Genomic DNA, 15,306 nt, shown 5'->3' with positions numbered 1-15,306 from the left:
CTTGTTGAAATTGAGCCTTCAATTCACCAGCTCTGGCAGCAGGCGTTCTGATGTCAGAACTCGACTGTAATAAGTTACTATATTTGACCAGCTACATCACTTCTTTATTACAGGTGGTCACGAGTCACCTGTGGCAAGGAAAGCAGAGATGGGCTTTTATACAGCGATTACAGAATTCTATCTGTTATAAAGACAACAATGCCTTCCCTTGAGTTTCATCCTACCACAGACTGTGCTCAGTGAGCGACATAAAACCTACATTTCACCACCTTAAATGTGTTTCACTTTACTAATCCTTTTACATGCTGCTGAGCAGTCAGTTGAATTAAAATTGGTTAAAATAAATCCCTCAGATGAGCAAAAGATGAACTGTATGCTCTACGTAGCTGTGTGCAGAGCACCGCAGTATGGATTAATTCCACTGCACAACTAACCGCATCCTCTAACTCTACACTTACTCTAATACTGTGCTGCAATGGACGTGTACAGTCTCACATCTGGAATTAATTTCAGATGCTTCAAGCACAAGATTATGATATCCATAAAATTCGTCTAGGGTAGTGTTTCCCAAACCGTGGGTCATGAGCCGATTTTTGGTGGTTCGAGAAAGTCCAAGCAATAAAGAAAGATGCCTTAAAATTCTGTTAATCTGGTCACATTTGCAGTGCTTCAACGACAGAGGTCAAATGTCAGGCTCTGTCTTCTGACAAGTTGCTGCTTATTCTTTTAAATGGGTTTGATGTTTACTTTTCTTTCACTCACTGCAAAGTGAGAGGAGTTTTTAAAGTGAATTATGTTACAATCTTAGGATATGGTTTTTTAGCGAAACACAACAGGTAAACCTGTAAGTTAATTGTATGCATTCGGCAGTTAGGAAAGCAAAAATAAAGTACATAAATGTAATTCTGTAGTGTGCTGTAAACCGAGATTTTAATAGGATCAAAACAAATAAAGACACTTTATAATTGATAATGCAGAAGTTATAAATATTCCCAGAAACCCCATTACCACACATTAATATTTGAGTTGCTTTAAGCTACATAATTTTATTAGTAAAACTGCATCTGTGCAATATTTGTTTCCCATTACAGTTAAAAATGTGCTGTTTGTAAATAACAGTGCGGTACCATGTGAAGCTTTATTTACAATTTAAAAAAAATCACCACTCCACATGCCCATTAAAGATAGATAGGTCGCAGAAGCTCGGCATTCTAAAACGTGGGTTGGGGTTCTAAAAACTTTGGGAACTACTGGTCTAAGGTATTTAATCTCTAAAGTGCAATAAATTATACTAGTTATTTCATGAAACTGTTTGCAAAGTTCCACAATCCACCACAATGCATACTGAAAAAGAAATAATTTACAATGGCACTCAAAAAAAGAAAAAGAAACAGTACGAATATAAAAAGCGGAAGATACTGTAAAACATTCAACTTTGTTGAAGACACCACCAAATGGTATGAGCACGCTAGGACGATTATAAGAACTTATGACTAGATCATGTGGCAAGCACCTTCATCTCTTCCCCTAGCACAGGGTTCTCCAAAGTCGGTCCTGGAGGGCCAGATCAATGCAAGATTTTTAAGATAACTACATTTATCTAAATGTGGATAAGCTAAAAATTTGACATGGTTCCAGCCCTCCAGGACCAACTTTGGAGAACCCTGCACCAAGCACATGGACCAATGCAAGGCCTCTGGGCTTTTTTACCGGATGAGGGATTTTGACTCCTCCCTCATCCTCTTAAACCAGTTCAACTGAGTGTGCGGCTAAAGGGTGGCAGCTTAAGGGCATCACTCCTCTTTGGTTCTGTTAGGGCTTGGAGAGGGCTTACAGCAAGACGTGCTTCTCCAGCACTACAATGTCTGGTATGCCCTTAAGCCTTCAACGAACAACTTCTTAATACCTAAAACTAACAAGAATCTCCATTTACCTACACCGCTGTCAGCGTGTACCTGCAGGAGGGTTGGCACGACAACCACAGAGAGGGGTTAAGAGGATAGATGCTCTTGGGTATAAGCCATATCCAATTCTATCGGGCAGCGATAGACAATCTTTCATCTAATCAATTATATCGATTATATGAGTAAGATATCATCAACCAGTCCTCCATGACTAAACAGAGATCAGCAACAGATCCCTGGCCATCGGAGGACTGTATCATTGCCCATACCTGTGGGTCACAAATAGCTCCACATTGTGACCATGTAACAATCATATAAAGGGATGACTGTAACCCAATCTATTCCGGGAGATCTCTGTCTCTCATCTCCCTCTGTATGCGGCCACCGTCCCCCCAACTCCAGGATCCATAAAACCCCAGAGTGGGAAATCTCTGCCACAGTCAGTATACACATAGGGACCCAGAATATGAAGAATGATAAACATACTACCGGAACCTGCAGAGATAAACACAAATGTCAGCACACAACCTCCAGCTTTCAGGTACAAGACTAAAGGGGGCAAATCCATGGCAGCTCTTGGGACCAGAGCATGGACCATTCTTCCTAGTAATCTAAGATCGATCAAATCAGAAACTCTTTTTAAGAAACTACTGAAATCTTGGATTTGTGCAGCCCCTGATGCCTTGTGCTCCGCATGGCGCCAGGATGCTCCTTACAGAGCGACAGCAGCACTTTTGAAATATAAAATACAAATATAACTAATCCTAAAATGCAAGCCCAAGCCTGTCTGTCACATCCCTTCATACATCACACAGCTTAGCACAGCGCTCCAAGACAAGTGCCCCTCTCACACACAAATGGACACTTCCCGCATAGGTTATAAAAAGGCAACATACTTCAAAACGCTCAGTGTAGTTGATACCCATGTAGTTAAGTGCTTCAACACCCCACATATAGATACTACAAGAGAATTGTCTTTACAATTACTATGAATGGCATTTACACCAATCTCCAGGAAAGCCAACTAATGTATATTTCTCAGAGGCAATCTAGCTATTGTTCAATCTCTATAACCAACATTTGCTTGGGACGGTCTGTGTAGCGGATGGCCATTGTGAGCTGCGTGAAGGTGGAGCAGCACAAAGCTGTCACGTAACCCACTAACACAGCCCGCTCTACATGCAGGTCAAGTTACTGGCAATTTCTTGTCCAGTGTAACCTTAAGACCAGCATGGCAGCCCGATGCCTCCTAACAGACCCTTACAATAACGCTACAAAACCCTATAATATCATGGTGCACCCACATAATATTTGCATTTTGAACCTCTCGATTTTATTTAGGCTATACATTGCATTTAAAATGGAAAACTATTCCCCTATATTGAACTCTTAATTAATATGGACCTGGTCTAACAATGGATAGAACAGGAGAAAACACACTGTCACTATGGGCTATGGTATGACACTCCATGTGTAGGGCCATCATTTGGTCACATGTGGACTTTGGTTAGCCCTTCGGTACCATAGGAACCTATATTAACTATAGCAACACAAATCCGCCGCTGGTGACAAGTGACATTTTCCAAACCATTCAGTTGCAGGACTTGCATACCCAGAGCTAAGCCTCTTCTAGACAGATGTGTAAAATTACTGGTGACTTTTGAATGGCAACAGCTTTACATTTTGAAGCATCATGGGATTGGGAAGGGTGAAAGCTAATCTGAAAGGCCTCACGTTAATAAACATTGTTAGATAGTTTAGTACTAGGATTAATAGGACCCCATAGCTGACTTTTTGCCCCTACCTTTAACTGAGGTGCGCAAGCAATCCTTATGTGGGTGTGTTTATAAGGTTCAGAACTTATAGAATCAAGATACGCGGAGATTTACACATGCCCATGCAATTTAGAACAGTGGAAAATACACCTTTACAGTCGGTTTTAAGAGTCTTAAGTTCAGAGATAGGAGCAAGACATGGTGCTCCCAGCAATGGTGGGGGAAAGCCTATCTGCGCATTCACATATATGTCCCAATGCTTTTTCCCTACTTGCATCTGTTGAGCTACTAAAAACAAGGGGTGCAATGAAAGTGGAAAAGTCCACCCAATTCTTGCAGATTGTCCAAGGATTAGGGTAGGGAGAGCACTGGAACCCCACGACATGCATAGAAGTTTCACGACTAATCCTGCCAGATCTAATTAAATCATAGGAATAAAACTTAAAGGATAAACTTCAACCTTTTACAAAAAAGATTGCTAATTGACCATTAAGATCCGATGTCCAATGCTTCAAATCAAACATTCAATACGTAAAAGGTGAGGAATTCCCAAAATTCTGGAACTAATGAAGCTGTGAGAGAACAGTATATTAAATTCACCGGACACTTTAACAAAATAAGGTTGTGCTCAGTTGGTCTTGTAGATGTGTACATTAGATGAAAATAAATGTATAATATTCCCAAGTTGGTTTGGGAATGATAATATTTAAAGGACTAATGTAAAAGTCCCTATTTAAAAATGCAATTATATCACTGGACTATCCACTAAACAAAGGAGTTGGAATATAGTACATCTGTGAACTATTGATTGATCAGATTTAAAGGTCATGTCATATGCTAGTAGTAGTAATCAGGAACAAGTGACTAGCAGAGAGGATTGAGCACGTCGTAGTTTGATATTGCTGACGTAAGGCTAGGATCCATGACATGACCCTCAAGCATGTGTCAGAGAGCCACATGTGGATCAATCCCAATAACACTGTGACATTTAACCTGCGCTTGGTGTCAATAGCAGGTCACACCAATTCCCATGTCTTCAAATGATAGCACATATTGATCTACAGTAGCTGCCAGAGCTGAGCCGTGCATTTAATTTGTCCAGAATAACCAATGGGAATATATCGCGTGTGGCCACATTATTACTAGAACTGGGTGGTAAATTCCGAACCACTTGCGGAATTTGGGTAATTTTGCGTTACGCGGAGAACGCAAAATTGCCAAAAATTCTGCGTTCCGCGACTTCGTGAAATTTTTTGCTTGTTCGCATTCTCAAAATGCGTGTTCGCGAGATATTTCACCCCGAGCGCACTCAGCAATTGCGAACAGGAAAAAAGCATCGCGAACAAGCAATTCCGTGTGTTCGCGGTATTTCTGCATGTTCGCGGATATTTTTTACCGTTTTGCGGAGATTTGCGTAACGCGATTACGTGAATTCCGCCCCCCCTAATTATTACCTATGTTATTTTGTTTATTATTTAAGCACTGTGAAAAGTAATTGCTTCTAGGCACAGAGGCAATGAGTAGGACAAGATAGTGAATAGGTGACAGGTATAAGGAGAGACTACACATTATCGTACAGGTATACAGGTCCATAGGTTACAAAGTCTGCGTGGCTGCAAAGTAAATCATACGGGCGAGATATTCATAAAAATAGAACATATTGACTAAATAATATAGAGGTGAGTTATATAAGAGAGCAATTATGTGAAGTCATGGGGTTCCAATAGACGAGTCATGAATCTTGACCTGAACTAAAACAAAGATTAGGAGTGGTGGTCTTGTCTGATAGGTTGTTCTTAAAGTTGGTCCTGCTATTGAAAATCAGACATGTGAGAGTGATCAGGAAACCCTCTTCTGTTGAGCCTAAGTGGAGTATGGGGGTATTTCAGGCTTGAGTCTGCGTCCCACAACAAACAGAGGTTTCATACTTATAATTTGAAAGGCACTTGTCAGCCAAAAAGGTGAGTAGAGGGCACAAGTTCCTTTATCCATGATTGACTGTGTCGAGGCATCTTTGTAAATATTTCAAAATGGTTGGGAATTATGTTAACCACGTACTAGTGAAATTGGAGGTGGCGGCAATGGATGAAAGCCAGATATTAAAAAGAAAAGGGGCAGGCTTGTGGCACTCTGAATTAAACTTTTTAGCTGGAAAGAAGATTCACAAGGCCACTTGTTTTTAAACTTATCAAGCATAGACTGAAGAATCGCCTGTTAATTAATTGCTTATACAGATGACTATATCTGTTAAATATTGACAATTAAACTATCTGCATTGTTACATGTATGCTTTTCTCTAGTTTTGAATACTATTTTGGTTCTCAAATACGTAAGGTTCTCTGATATCCTTCCATAGCGTCATGACTGTACCCTACAAAAATCAAATCAAATATTTCCTTGCTCATGTTTTGAGCCTGCTCCTCAAAGGCGAATTCAAATCCTAGCCTTGTCTCAAGAGTTGGCTACATTAAGGAATCTATGGTGTAGGATATCGCAGTCTGTGGAAACGAATGAAGCTGGAAGCTCTAGAAGTTATGCCTCATTCACAATTTTAAGTAGATCGCCTCATTAATTCATTAGTGCAGCTTCTGTCTGACCCTGGAGCGGTGAGTCCCAAGAATGTACAATGATTGAACATGCTCTTTTTTTAAAGTTTGTGAGAGGTTTACAATAGGGCAGGAGCGTTAAGGTCAGTTGGGTCTAAGGTTTATTTTGTGAACAGTGTAGTTAAATAATAGAGCTTAATGCTGCCAGAGACCTTACATTCAGTGCGGATACTGATAAATATGGTCAGGTGAGGAACAAATATGTCTATGTGGCCACTACAATAGTTGGGTGCAAGGGCCGTCATGCGTGTTTTCCACATCTATCATTTTTGAGGAGGGGCTGTGGAAAAATAAGCCTTTTTAGGGTCTCACTGCTGCAGGGGTTCACCCTTATCAGTCCACTGGTCCTTAAACCAACAAGATAGAGATTGGCACAGACGCTGGAATATAAAAACAAGTTTATTAATCACTCATGGGTGGGTCTACATCGATACAGCACCCTCGGGCACTGAAAGAGATAGTACAAGTAATACAGGAAACATGGGGTTTATATACCCTGTTTGTTGCTGAATAAGCATGGAGACTCAAAGAGGAGGTACAGTCATGTACAAGAATAACTATTGACTAACATGGGCACACAAAAACCTCTTACTCAGCAGTGTGGGAGGGGACATAGGACAGATTAGTCAGTTGAAACCTCCTGACCATTCTAAAACAGGTTCATTCTAGCAGCTACAGGCCTTTCTGAGCTTGCCCAGTGCTCTGGCTCAGTACAGAAGGAGGTAACTATAGTTGATGACTCAAGCAGAATAGGAAGCTAGGCAATAGTGAGGATGGCAGAATCACATGGCTAATGCAAATGGATGCCGTAAACAAAATGACTTCAGCTCATGCTAACAGTAATTCCTGAGATTTCCACAGGGCAGTACATCTCTGATGTATCAGGGGTGCAAGTTCAACTTGCATGTGTTAAATCAATCAATCAATCAGTGATTTGTGAAGAACGACTTATCCTCCATTAGGGTCTCAAGGAAAAGGGAGGAGTGAGGGGATGGGGTACTGCAGTTCTCATGTAGAGAAGTGGTGCCCTGCTGGTAATTAGGTAAGTTGTTCATACTGATAGTGACACTCATTGTTTGGACCATGGCAATAAAGAAAGTGGCAACATTTCTGCATTGCACTGAAGCTACAGCTTATTTCTTGCTTCAAAGATACCACTATGTGTGCAATCACCATGCAGGACTCGGGAAGTATAAAACATATAGTTTCTTGTTTATTAGCTACATGTGGATACACAGAAAGAACACTCGGCTGGGAGCAACACACCTTTCTCATCTGCCTTTTATTCTCATGTGACTCGCGTACCAGTCTACCATTAATGACAGGCTCAACCTTCAACCAACATCATCAGACCTAAGGATTGAACAGAAGAAACATGGAGCGGTCCATGCTTATCCTTCTGAGTATGGGCCGCACTCACAATCTGAGGAGTATCTCTCACTACAGCTCATACCTTAGTAACAGGCTATCAAAAAATACATCCTTTCTATATTACATGAGCTTTACAAGCACCTTACAAGGCCAGGGTTAGTTTACATACTTTCAAATGTAAACTCAAGAAGAATACATTAGAGGTTACACAAATCTCAAATAACTTACAATCCCTTTACATCAGATTGATGCATTGTGTAGGACGTTAAAAGTATGCTTCTATCCAGAACAACAAGTAGAAGTAGCAGTGGGAGACTCCTTTCCTAGGCTCACTTTAATTTAGCAACTAAAAACAATTTAGTAGATTAAAGGTGAACTGTTTCTACCATAATTATAAAGATATTGAATGCAAGTGGACAGGAAATCAATTTTTTCTACCTTTTTTTAATTATGAATTTCAATCACAAAACCTGACTCCTACACATACCTGATCATTTACAGGGAACATGTTACCTTATCATCTCAAACATGGGATGCTGTTAGTCACACGGTGTAGTCAGTCACACTCAAGCCAAATTACATATACCAGAATAAAAGGAGAGAAATGGGTCCAAAAATATAACTGGCATATAACTAAGCAGGAGATGGTCATTACACAATGGCACATATGTCTACTAAATTACACAAGTTTACAATTTCATCTGCAGTGAGATAAAGCAATCTGCCTGCATCATACCATGTTTATGGTCAGATTTTGACAGGAGATCATAAAGTCTTCCGGAACCAAGAACAGCGCCTTAATTCACAATTTTTTTACCCAGTCATCAAATCTTTTATAGGGCCTGTCAGAAAAAGGTCTGGTGTGCCAAATCCACAGATTGATACGTAGAAACAGCAGCAGATTTGAGTAACTGTGGCACAGCTGGAGGAACAATAACTTTGGAAAACTACTTTGTAGAAGAGGAAACCTTGAAAATGGGATCATAAGAGGGCACCAACACCATCAAAGAAAGAATTAAGAAGAAATGTTATATTGCATAATTCATCAAAAATCAAACGGGTTGGATGTTCTTCTTCCCAGTACAACAGAAGTACTTTTAGTGATGTAGTAAATCCTATACCACTACAGTGGTAAGGCTTTGCCAGGTACTAGCCAAAACGTATCTGTCCATCTACAAAAGGGATATGGGTGCAGATGGTGGTGTTCAACAAGTGTGACGCGATGGCAAGGGCATTGTCAACCACCTGTTTCCCCAGCTGACGCTGGGGTTGCTTCTGAACCCAATGAAATATTATTGAAGGCTGCTTTTGATTTTGGCTCAGAAGGTAATACATACAATATTACACAGTTGCAAAGATGTGGGTGTGGGCTGAGATATTCCAATGAAGATCAGCACAGTGATGGGAGAATGAGAAATTGTAAAGCTGGAAAAGAAGAAAAGTGAGAGGCAAATGAAGTGAAAGCACAAAAGGGAGATGGGGGAAAAGAAGAAGATGAATGCAAAGAAGGAAGGAAGGATGGCAGAAAAGATAAAAAGACAGAAGGAAGGGAGGAGAGAAGGCGATGAAAGCAGAGATGGACTAAACAATGAAAGTAAAGCAGGTAGGGAGGAAATGAAATGAAAGATCAATAGGAGAAAATCAGAAATGTACATGATACCATATTAGAAAAGTTGGAAGGAAGGAGGGAACAACGGAACTATGACAGGAAAGAGGTCACAATGGAAGAAGGATGGATAGAAAGATGGCCGAAGAGAAAAGGAAGTATTCAAGAATGAAAGGATTGAAAGGTATTGTAGGAAAGTAGGATCTGTTTTCATGGTTATCCCCACTTTTTGATGGTGTTATTCTGTTTTCTGACTAGTCTGACTGGGATTCTGCTAATCAGGACCCCAGGCACTGTGCTTCCTTCCTACATTTGACAATGGTAAGTACTTTGGTACCTTCCCAGTTGGCTACTGGTGTACCCCTGTAAGTCCCTAGTATATGGTACTAAGGTACCCAGGGCATAGGTACATCAGGGGTATACCATGGGCTGCAGCATGCATTATGATACCCATGAGAGACCACTCAAACTGTGACAACAGGCCTGCCAGCACTTAAAACCTATAAGTCACCCTTATAGCAGGCTCTACAGTCCTGAGGGCAGGGTGCTTGGTTACAAGTGTGAGGCTTCTCCTGCAGGAGCAGGTGCAGGAGCAGGGCGCCTCTACAAACCCGGAGTCGATTCTCAAGGCTTTATATATGCAGTCAGTCATTTAATACATATAGTGGACATCAAGTCAAATACATGATGTCTAAGTTTGTATTGGCTGCACCGAAACAGGTCATGTTTGGTATCAAACATTTTGCAATCCTACACCAACACCGATTCCAGTGTTGGATGTAAGATCCCCTAGGGTGCCCCCCTGTTTTCCCTAGTGCTGCTGCCGACCACAGACACGATTCTGCCCTTCTGCTGCTAGCTAAGCTCGAGCAGGGGAAGGCAGAACAATTGGTTTCCTTCCACTTGGAGGTGTGAACACCTCCCAGACAGTGTATTGGGCTGGGGTAGGGGAGCTTGCCAGCACCGCCAGACTTCTGTGCAGGGCACATTTGGTGCCCTTCTTGCATACTCCAGTTTGAGCCAGTTCAGGGAGCCACTGGCTTCCGCTCTGGCACGAAACGGGACAAAGGACAAGGGAGTATCCTCCTCTCTGTCGAGCCCCTCCTCTGGGAGGGATATTTGAATTGTCCCAACCCTTTCCCTACGGTACTTAAGGGCTTATCTTTGGGTGGCTCTTCAGATTCGTTATGGGACAAGATTTAAACCCGAAACCACTTCAACTTCTACCGTGTGGGCACTTTGGACTTCGCCTAGGAGTAAAGACTGCACCAAGGAAGACTCCTTCTGCCCCTGGTCTCGTCGTCCTGCCAGTCTTCTGCGTCCTCTGTGCCTGTGCTTCATCCAGGTTCCTCTCCAGGGCTGTAGGTATCAAGGACACCCAAAGTAATCTCCCTTGGAGTGAAGGAGTCACTCCCCTGCATCTGCAGGCACCGCAACCAAGCTGACCGGTCTACTGATCCCGATGTCCTACGGACTCTGAAAGGCTCAGCAACACAGGTGGTAGTTCTGCAACTCCATCGAGACCAGCACTGTTGTCTCATTAGGTTTGAGGCTAGTATCTCTCGTCTGAACCGCTGGAACAGAACCCATGTGAACCAAGTCGACTTGCTATTGCTAAAGCTTTTTTACTCTGTCCGCCAGAGATCTTCGGGATACAAGAAGCTCCGGCCTCCAGCATCTCTTCCTGTCAAGATCTATGTCCCCACTGTATCCTCTGCACCGTGGACCTGCATCTTTGGTGAGCTGCTCAAGGTCCTCTTAAGACTCCTGTGCCTACAGCCTGTGGGTCCTCATGAGGGTCTGCTTTGGCTTCAGTGGGCTCCCCTATTTGCTCGGGGCCTGCTCTGGCTTTCCTGCTTCTGGTGAGTCCCTTGGACCTTGCTGGTCCCGACACTGCACCTTCTTCGTTTACCACGTCTGTTGCTGCTGCCAAGGCTTGTTGAAGCTCCCCGAGACACCGACCCCCTGGTTCTTGACTTTCGACATGGGACAGCTCCTGAACGTCTTCCACAGCATTGCCTGGTCTTCACAGCTACAGTGACAAGGTCACCATCATCACTCATGCATCTTCCATCATCGGTGGTCATTCGTATTCCGTGCCTCCTGGTCACTTCCGAGTGGCATAGACTCTGTCCCCTCTGCTTGCAGGTACTACTCTTCAAGAATCCATCCTTGGGTTCCACTTGACCCACCTCCTTCGCCAGCGGCATCTTTCCTGAAGTCCTCCATTGTGGTCTACGGATGTTTCCAACGTCACTTCGCAGCTATGCACCCGGCTTCCCTGGTGTAGGTATCCTGGTTCCTGGGGTATCTACGGGTGGGCTGACTCTACAACCTTCTGCCTTCCACTGAGTTTCTTTATGGTCCACTGGAAAGGGACATTCTTAAAAACTGCAACCGCCACTGTCCCATTGATTTACATTGAGTACGTGGCTGTGTTTCCACTGCACACAGCCTCCGTGGGGTATCTGGGTACTTACCTCAGGTGGTTCCTTGTATCCCCAGCTCTTATGAGTCTCTGGGCAGTCCCGACTTTTGTCACAGTTCGCATTCCACTTTTTTAGTATATGGTTTGTTCTCCCCCAGGAGACCACTGTGTATTTGTGCTTACTTGCCTGTTTTACATTTGAAATATTGTGTGCATTGTGTTGATATCTTCAGGTAGGAGATATACCAATGTGTTAGTGAGTGTGTATAATAAATATAACTATTTTTAGACCTACACTGAGTGGTTCTTTTTCGTTTAACCTACACTATATGATTAGTTCTGGTAAAAAAAAAAAGCTGCCTAACACTCCTCCTGGACTAAGCCTGAAGGCTGCTCTCCACAGCTCCCACTTAAAGAGCTTTCTATGGTTGTCGAACACCACTAAAATCACCATAAGGGTTGTCTGGATAAGTGCAGGGGGCGTCACTTAAATAAGTGTGCATCATATACAAAGCAGCCTCCTATAGGTATAAGGATGGAAGGGAAGATAGAGGGATGGAAGGGAAGACAGAAGGATGGAGGAAAGTTGGCATGATGGAAGAATGGGGCAGTGGAAAGGTTGAAGGAAAAAAGCATGAGGTGTTGAACTTTTCTGGCTACTCCCTTGCGCAATGGACAGTATGTACCTCCAACAAATAACTTCATATTTTGAAAAGGGTGATCTTGTTACCATCTGTCGCAATTTAGCCTCAGTTTTTGCCTGGATCCTACTGACAAACTAACGTTGGGCATCATCTCTGCAGTGGCAAATGTTGTACCAACACCCTTCACATACAGTTTACAAATTGTCATGACATGCAAACTTACCAATATGGAGACATGAGTACATGCACATGTATGCCCCTCCTCAGAACATGATCCAGTTTATCCCGCTCCCTTCCACGCACCCCCAACCTCAGCTGCAGTCCCCCCCACCATTTACAGATGCACATGCAATTTAGGACAGTGGAAACTACACCATTACAGTGGGATTTAAGAGTCTTAAGTTAAGAGGAAGGAGCAAGGTATGGAGCTCCCGGCCGTGGTGGGGAAAAGCCTATGTGTGCATTCACATATATGTCCTAATGTTTTTGCCATCTTGCATTTGTTGAGCTACTAAAAACACGTGCAATAGGAGTGGCAAAGTCCACCCAACAGACGGATAACTCATGCACATTGTCGAAAGATTAGGGGAGGGAGAGCGTTGAGACCCTACAACACGCATAGAAGATCCACAACTAATCCTGCTAGATCTCATTCAATCATAGGAATAAAACTTACAGGATACATTTAAACTTTCACAAAAATGATTACTAATTGACCATAAAGATCAGATGTACAATACTTCAAATCAAACATTTAATGCATAAAAGGTGAGGAAGCCCCTAAATTCTGGAACTAATGTGTGAGGGGAAAGTATATTAAATTCACCAGACACTTTAAGAAAACAAGGTTGTTCTCAGTTGGTCCTGTAGATGTGTACATTATATGAAAATAAATGTATATTATTCCCAAGTTGGGTTGGGAATGATAATATTCAAACAAAGGACTAATGTAAAAGGGCCTATTTAAAAATGCAACCCGCCCACCTCCTTCACTCTGGGAATCAGCAAGGCCATCATATCCCTAGTGGGAGACCCAACCCCACAAGAGGCAGCAGAGAGGCTTCTGCGGTGCTACAGAAAGGCCGCTGCGGATTTGGCTCACCGCCGTTTAATTACAGTGAATCAAATTAGATTCTCAGAACATTTCATCCATAATGGGATTTCTTAGTGCTTTACAAACAAGTTACATCATTTTTTCACAACCCAGTGATTTTCGTTCCTTGTTTTATCGACATTCAAAGAATGAAAGATTGAGACCTACTTGAAGGGCTTTCTCATAATTCAGAATATAGGTTATGCCAAAATCAATGATTGCGTTTCCCTTCTCAGACTCTTAGCAAAAGATTAATAAACATTGATTCTTATGCAGAAGTTTTGTAAACATTAATTCACAATATTAAATGGCAGTCTTCTTCCAGAGCGTATTATTACAAATGTCAAGCCCGTTCATCAATAAAGGCACCAAAATCGATCAAATCGTATCTTTCTGTTCACCCGCTCCTCCCGCGTGTAGTAAATCTATGCCCTGGATATTTCCCTCTCAAATTTTGCCCCAAGTCCATATTTACATCCATTGCCCTTATTCTTTGTCTCACTGAAGGAGCCTCCTTACCTCATTTATAGAGACCGCTTTCCAGAAAGGTGGTGACTCCTTCAGAACAGTGGAGGATTATATTACTACTTGGAGGTGAAAGCAATATATGGCAGCTCTCTGAGAGATAAGGCACTCTTCCTTTGTTTAGTGGTCTCAGCACCACCTCTTACCGTATATTATTAACATCCATTCAAAACATTTGTCAAAAAGGCACAGAAAATGAGTTTCCTTGCATACCTTACAAAAAGTGTTATGTCTACAATCTGACTTACTCCTGCTCCCCAGAACAGGTCCTTACTAAACCAAACTTCGGCTCTTACTTCCTGGTGTTTAGTAAGGCCCTACAAGACAGACCTCCAGGCGTACATCAGAGTGATCATATCTTTGTTATGCCACTTCACCACGGAGAGACACCCTCAACAGGGTTGCCCCTCTCATCCCTAATGTGTGCCCTAGTCACAGAACCATTGGCGTGCCGGATTTGAATAGATGGGCTTCTGCACTATTTCCAGAGGGTTTTTCAGTTTAAGAAAGAACAATGGTTCATATGCTAGGCTAGAAAGGTCCTAAGCAGGAAACTGAAGACCATGTCTCCCTTGAGGTGGGCAACATGCTTAACCATGAGGAGGACACAGACTGGTGCCTACCCTGAACAGCTGTGAGGAAACATCGATAGTGTTAGTCAACTGGCAGGAATCTGTACTCTTTCCCATTCTGCGTGAGGCGGTGGTTGCGCAATCTTAGCCAAAAGTGTGTGTGTTCTGACCGACAGCTCCACTTACCTTGGAATGCATATCACAACTCGCCAGCAGAGAAGCTGGGACCTCATCACAGCCTCCCTCCTCGTAAGGATGAGGCGCGATCTGCGGAGTTGGCCTTCACTCGCCTTCAACATAATGGGTAGTGCAGCCCTTCTCAAAAGTATGGTGCTCCTGAAGCTGCTTTGCGTATTCCAAAATTACCCTTATGAAGCCCCTGCGTGCTTCTTTATGTACAAGTTGTCCTGTACTGTGGCTAGATTTAAACCTTAGAGTATCCTTCTTCAGGTGCGTTCAGTTGCCATATGAAAAGGGTCTGGGAATGGCAGACTTTCAGCTCTATTACTGGGCATCCAACTCAAGGATTGACTTTTCAGCTGCAAAGATGACCCTGCATTCTGATTCGACCTTGAGCTATTTGAAGGAAAAAAAAATTAGTGGATTCATGTACGGAGGAGTTGTACCACAGACCTCAACGTCACCTTGAACTGCTGGCGGAGGGCTCTCAAGTGCATAGGGTGGGATGGCAAATTCACACGAGAGACTCTCTCTGGCAGGTCACCTGGCTATCCGAGATAACAGGGATTCAGGGAATGGGATCTGATCGGAATGTCCAAACT

General features: G+C 42.8%; 1 protein-coding gene across 1 annotated transcript in view; it reads right to left on the bottom strand.

Moving 5' to 3' along the window:
* The window catches only part of TRAPPC9 (trafficking protein particle complex subunit 9), a 2,424,721-nt gene that overhangs the window by 1,097,680 nt on the left and 1,311,735 nt on the right, over window positions 1-15,306 (bottom strand). The gene's annotated exons all lie outside the window — the stretch shown is intronic.

The sequence above is a fragment of the Lissotriton helveticus genome, chromosome 4_1 (assembly GCF_964261635.1).
Source record: "Lissotriton helveticus chromosome 4_1, aLisHel1.1, whole genome shotgun sequence".
Classification (NCBI taxonomy): Eukaryota; Metazoa; Chordata; class Amphibia; order Caudata; family Salamandridae; genus Lissotriton; species Lissotriton helveticus.
Note: the sequence above shows the minus strand (reverse complement) of the source record. Positions and strands in the feature narration are given on the sequence as shown.